Source organism: Corylus avellana, chromosome ca10 (genome assembly GCF_901000735.1).
Source record: "Corylus avellana chromosome ca10, CavTom2PMs-1.0".
Classification (NCBI taxonomy): domain Eukaryota; kingdom Viridiplantae; phylum Streptophyta; class Magnoliopsida; order Fagales; family Betulaceae; genus Corylus; species Corylus avellana.
The window spans coordinates 4,452,253-4,457,684 of record NC_081550.1 but is presented as its reverse complement, the minus strand read 5'-3'; positions in this window follow the sequence as shown (position 1 = coordinate 4,457,684).

Here is a 5,432-nt window from a genome sequence, read left to right as displayed (position 1 = left end):
AGCATCTCGAGGGTCCAAACGAACCCTAATAGTAGATGAAGTATGTTAATTTAATGGAGATACGTCAAAATAAAAAATTAAAATAGAATAAAATAGAATAAAAAAGCATTTCTTACACACACACACACATATATATATATATATATATATAGCCTTGACATGTTTTTTTTTTCTTTTTCTCCGGTTTCATAAAACCGTTAAGAGTTCATGTGACCTGTTGTGTCAAAATATGAAGTAGTGATATTAGGTTCGATTATATATATATATATATATATATATATATATATTGACTATATATATTATAGTACGTTCTACGGGCGTTTGAATAGCCGATTATGTGGTTTTGGGGCCACTGCGATTGATTGAATGAATGTCATGCATTCAAAAAATGGTGGTTGACCTAACTTCTGCCCTAAGTTTATGATGATTATCTTCCTACTAACGTACTCCCCTCAAATTAACTTGAACCACATGTAACTTAAAGCCGATAGAATCAGCCAAGACCAATATGCTTTATTTCCTCACGTCAATCACACGTGGGCCCAACCCTACCTCTACTTGGTCCTCTTTTCAAATTTCAGCCTACACCCCAACTCATTTTCCAACCTTGTGATTTTGCATGTAAAAAAATGCATTGCTTAAAAGTACATTTTTTCTTTTCTTTTGTTTTTTAAAAAATTCTAGTCTCAAAACATAAAAAGATCTTATGGTTAAACAAGAGAATATATTTTTGAAAAAGGCATGATTTTATGGTTAAACAACAATTTTAAAAGTTAAATCACAATTTAATTTAGTATTCATTAATCTTGGCCCCCTTTTTTTTTTTTTCTCCTAAAAGGTTTATCACTTATTAAGAGTTGTGATTTTAAAACGTATGATTTAAAAATATGGGATAGGAAAACGTGATTTTAAAAAACATAATTGAAGTATATAGTAAAATTGCAGTTTAACTTTTACATGCGATTTGAAAAAGCATATTTATTTTAATTTTCAAATTACAATTTTTTAAAAAATCCTCCCAAACGTTTTAAATTACACTTTTAATCTGGAAAATTACAATGCCAACACACTCTTAATTATTAGCTTTAAAAAGTTTTGTAATGCACTAAGGTGTAGAGAATTAGAGAAAGCATTTTCTCTTTTATCATTCTTTCTCTTTTGTGTGAGAGTAAGATTTGAGTGTATCAGGACTTTGGTGTTTGAGTAATTTTTTATTTTTTATTTTTTCCTTAGTTACTACTCTTTGTGCGATTCATATTTTGATCTTAAATTTTTCATGGTCATTTTCTTTATGAATGTAAACTTGTTAAGCTGAATAATATAAATATTGATGTACTCTATAATTGGGTTCTTTTTGTAAATGTAAATTGTAAAGGACAGATTCATCCTAAAACACAGCTGCAAGTCTGCAAATATATATAAATATAGGTGGAAATTATTACTCTCTTTTTCAAAAACATCCTTAAGCTTTTATTGATATTTATTCCCTTGTACTATCATTTTATTACGATTTGGTCCTCTTTAAATGTTGGCATTAAAATGGATATTGGAAAAAATGATGCATGTGACATGCACGTACTGCCAAATTATGACCGTCTCACACAAGGTCATATCACTATCCCACAGTTGTCTATGTTTTAAAATAAAATATGACACAAATAAATAAATAAAAGCATGTTACCATAGTCAAATTATATAAGCTCGAAGAGGGACCTAAATGTACGAAAAATCACAATATATATATATATATATATATAAAACTTTAAATTACGAAAATATCTCGATCAGGTGTCTTAATCGAGTCCCGACGATGTCCTAACCGAGTCTTAGTGGGGTTCTGAAGGTGTCATGGGTGGTTTCGGATTGTCATTTTAAGGAATAACAATTATAGTGATTCGAAATCACCCTTCACATAATCAAGATAGATCATCATGACTAATGTGTTATAACCTTATCAAATGGAATGCCCAATTCCATTACTTATTGTAAACATTAACTTATAGATTGCAAGGTTTATGGTCTAAAATCTTTGTGTGATAATCTTATTACTCTCACAATAGACCCAGCTACGACCTAGTTGGGGAACTGTCGGGACATTACCAACCCGATTGTGACTTTGTCGTGACACATATAGGACCCGATTGGGCCCCTGCTGGGACCTGGTCATGATATTAACGTAATTTACAGTTTAATATAATTGAATGAAGAAATATATTTGTGATTTTCACTACGCATTAAAGTCGAAAAACATTTTTAAGAAAATCATTTTTCAAGAAAAATATTTCGGCTAAAAATATTTTATGTTGAAACAAACATAGCATTAGATTATTATATTAATCATTTATAGTGGTGATATCATTCTAATATATATACAGCTCTCATTTCATTTCTTAACATAATGATTTCCGACAAATAATCCAAACTCTCATTTCTTGGCTGACTGTTACCTGTGATAATTAGAGTGTGTTCAACAAACAATTCTGCATTGTTTATGTTTAGTGAGGAAAAAAATGAGTGTAATAATTAGTATAGAAAAGTAAAAAGGTAATATTGAAAAATGAAAAAAAAAATGTTTTGTAGTGATTTTTTTTATTTGAATAATAGTAAAAAGTAAATAATGTAATATAAAAAATGAATAATGTGATATAAAAATAAAAATGTTTTGACTTTGATAACATTCTACTCCCTCATAAATTTTGAATATAACAGTATTTTCCAAAATTGATAAACTTAATAGTAAATGAGGCCATTTTTGTTGATGTGTTGTCCTGTTATCCTGCTGTTTGCCTATTTGGTACGTGACAGTAGGCTTATGTTATATGTATGTACAAAATAGGCAAATTTCTGAGACATAATATTCTGAAAAGGTGTCCAAACTTGAGTGCACCACTTTATTGGGGTTAGGGCCATTTGGTACGTGACAGTAGGCATATGTTATATGTATGTACAAAATAGGCAAGTTTCTGAGACATTAATATTCTGAAAAGTTGTCCAAACTCTAGTGCACCACTTTATTGGGGTTAGGGCCATTTATGCATTTTGTTGATCCCCTCAAAATTACTAAACATATCTTCTTCATTTCGTTTCAATTTCTTTGAAAATTGCAATTTTAATATTAATTTCTTGTAATTTTTGCCAACATAATTTGAATTAAGTTATTTTCTGCTAATTTATAGTTCGTACTTCATAGCCGTCACAAAATAAATAGATATTGCAAGAGCTTCCATTTTTCCAAGAACTCCCCAAGATTAGAAATTCTAAATCTAATTCTATTCAATGCCAAACGTACGTAGCCGCAGTGTGAATCTGAATCAACTTTCCGTCTGCCATTTTTCCTGACAAATCGTGACTACACTGGATTATCTCAAAATCGACTGAAATAATTACAAGTAGTGCCATTATTATTAATGTGTTGTAGTCCGCATATAAAAAACAGAAGGGGTCCTTAAATTATGTCCCATTTCTTACCGTATGTGTTAAAGTTTTTTTTTTTTTTTTTTTTTTTTTAATTTTTATGTTTTTAAAAAATAAAATAAAAAATAAAAAAAAATTCTGAAGCAGTAACATTGTACATGGTCCTTTTTTTATTTGATATTAAAAAAAAAAAAAAAGAATACCAAATAAAAAAAGGACTAGGTACAATGTTATTGTAGCTTCATAATTTTTTTTTTTTTTTTTTTAAATGACCACATAAGAGAAAAGTTTCGCTAAAGTTGTGACTTTATCGTGCCTCAAAGTAAAAATACTGGTAATAAATATATTTTTGGTCCCAACCTTTTCGAGTTTCTACAGGAATCGGGTTGGCCATAAGGAGTGGCCGAACCACTTATGGCTAGTGGGGTGGTCCTGATACTCCGTCAATTTTATTTTATTTTACCATTTTTTGGATAGTTAAACCATATCCACGGGGCATGGGAGTGGTTTGGCCATCCTATTAGAGGGGGTTGCCAAACCACGACCAAGGGTATGAGAGTGGTTTAGCCACTACAATTTAATGCATTAACGGATTTTGTCAAATTTTCTAACTATATAAACCACTTTATATTTTTTACTTGCCCTAAAAAATAATTAGACACTTTTTAAAACTAATTGAACTATTTGTCAAAACTTTAAACCATTGCGACAAAAATTGCATTTATCCCAAAATACTGGACTTTCCCTGCAAGGGCTCAATAAAAATTGAGTTCAAAGATGAACAGTTAAAATGTGGCATTTTAAATTTTAAATATTTAGTTTAAAAATCATTGTTTTAAATTTTAAATTTTAAGTTCAAGATTTTCTTTTAAGATATTCAATTTTAAGTAAGATTTAACATGTACTCATTTGATAGTAAGTGTAACATATAAATAAAAAGGTAAATATATTTAAAGTCCTTGGGTCAATACGCCAAAATTTTTATTTCTCTAAGTTTTTTTTTTTTCGACAATTTACTCCTAAGGTTAATCGAAATGTCAAGAAAATTCTTACCGTCAAATATTTTTAACTGTCGTTAGATTGGTTGAAACGCATCGTTTACTCACGTCAGTATCATAATTTTTTATTAATTTAATTTCAAAATTTTTTTAAAAAAATTAAAAAAAATTTTAAAAAATGAATGGGCGGCTGGAAGCCACCCCTGGCCACCCCAACCATTATGGGGTGGTCGGAAGCCACCCCAAACCACCTAGGGGTGGCTTGCAGCCACCCCTTGGGTGGTTAGGGGTGGCTCGCAGCCACCCAAACACCCCTAAACCCAAGGGGTGGCTTGTTGATCGAAAAACGAATTACGTAAAAAATATTCATCAATCTTCACAATCCACAAATCCATTCCCGTGAGACCATATTCTCTTAAGATTGCAAGAGAAAGTTTCACTTCCAACTAATGATGTACATCTCCCGAAGAGCGCGCACCCCACACCGTGTCGAAAACTCTTCTAACATTGATACTTTTTCATAAAAGATTATATATATATTGTGATCATGGGAGAATTCAAATGAAGAGAGGCTATTACGGCATTTTGACAACTAATTAAGTAATTAAATTTATTTTGAGTAAATAAAATTTTGATTAATTTTGCTAATTATTTTAGCAAATTACTACTAACTTTTATCTTAAACCCCTTTTCTTTTTTATGTTATTAATTCGTAATATATACGAATTATTTTGTTTGTTCTTTTTATTTGTTCTCTTTTACAATTAATGTTGTTTTTACATGTCACTTGAACATGTAATTTTTCACCATTTACAGCCCTTTCGCATAAATGAATATTGTGATTATTTACGGTATATACACTCCAATATTGTATGCTTATAACTTATTTTAAACTAATAATTTCTTCCAAAATATTGTTTTAATGGTGGCTACGATCTAATATGTTATGAATATTGGATGATAATCTTCACTTACACTTTTACATTACTTTTTCCAATATTTGCAATGAGTCGCATATTA